This window comes from Mustela putorius, unplaced genomic scaffold (genome assembly GCF_011764305.1).
Source record: "Mustela putorius furo isolate JIRA1106 unplaced genomic scaffold, ASM1176430v1.1 tig00003944_pilon_pilon_pilon, whole genome shotgun sequence".
Lineage (NCBI taxonomy): Eukaryota > Metazoa > Chordata > Mammalia > Carnivora > Mustelidae > Mustela > Mustela putorius.
The window spans coordinates 4,040,374-4,041,454 of record NW_025422088.1 but is presented as its reverse complement, the minus strand read 5'-3'; the positions used below and the strand labels follow the sequence as shown (position 1 = coordinate 4,041,454).

Sequence of the window (1,081 nt, the reverse complement as noted above, 5' to 3'; positions counted from 1 at the left end):
TTAAGGTTATAGCTTTTACCATGAATATTGCTTTTGCTGTTTCGCATAAGTTTTAGTGTTGAAGTGTTTGCTGTTTTCCATAAGTATTAGTATAAAGTGTTTTCTTTTTCATTCTTTCCAGATAGAACATAATATTAGTTTTGCTTCCCCTTTAGGTTAAAGGTTAATAGGAAAGACATTAATTGTTTCAAAGAGGATATGGCTTTACCATTACATTTTTTCTTATTTTATTGGATGATTTTCAGGGTGTGGCATTTTATGATCAAAAAATTTTATTGAATGCTCACTTTCGTAGCACATGTACTAAAACTGGAATGAACAGAGAACATTAGCATGACCCCTGCACAAAGATGACAGGCAAACTTGTAAAATGTTCCTTATTTTTTTTTAACAATATAAGAAACAATAAATTATGGTGAAGATGCAGAGAAAGGGGAACCTTCTTGCACTGTTGGTGGGAATGCAAACTAGTGCAGCCACTGGAAAACAATATGGAGGTTCCTCAAAAAGTTAAAAGTAGAATTACCCTACAATCCATCAATTGCACTACTAGGTATTTACCCAGAGGATACAAAAATACAAATTTGAAGGTATAAATGTACCCCAATGTTAATAACAGTGTTACCAATAATAGCCAAACTATGGAAGGATCCCAAATATCCATTTGACTGATGAAAGAATAAAGAAAAGGTGATATCTATCTATCTATCTATCTAATGGAATATTAGTCACCAAAAGGAATGAAATTTTGCCATTTGCAATCACGTGGATGGAGCTAGAGTGTATTAGGCTAAGTGAAATGTCAGTCAGAGAATGATAAATACCCTAAGAAATAAATAGATTAACATATGAGAAGGGGAAAAAAAAGAGAGAAGGAAACAAACTGTAAGAGGCTCTAAATGATAGAGGTAGAGGGAAGGTGGGTGGGAGATAGGCTAAATGGGTGATGGTTATTAAGGATGGCACTTGCATTGAGCACAGGGAGTTAAATATGAGTGATGAATCCCTAAATTCAATTCCTGAAACCAATATTACCCTATATGTTTACTAACTAGAATTTAAATAAAAATTTGAAAAGAAA

General features: G+C 33.1%; 1 non-coding gene across 1 annotated transcript; it reads left to right on the top strand.

The window, feature by feature from the left end:
- Positions 1-279: 279 nt before the first annotated feature.
- Positions 280-385, top strand: LOC123389096. Its single transcript, XR_006603635.1, has one exon. It is a non-coding gene; the product is annotated as a U6 spliceosomal RNA (small nuclear RNA).
- Positions 386-1,081: the final 696 nt, after the last annotated feature.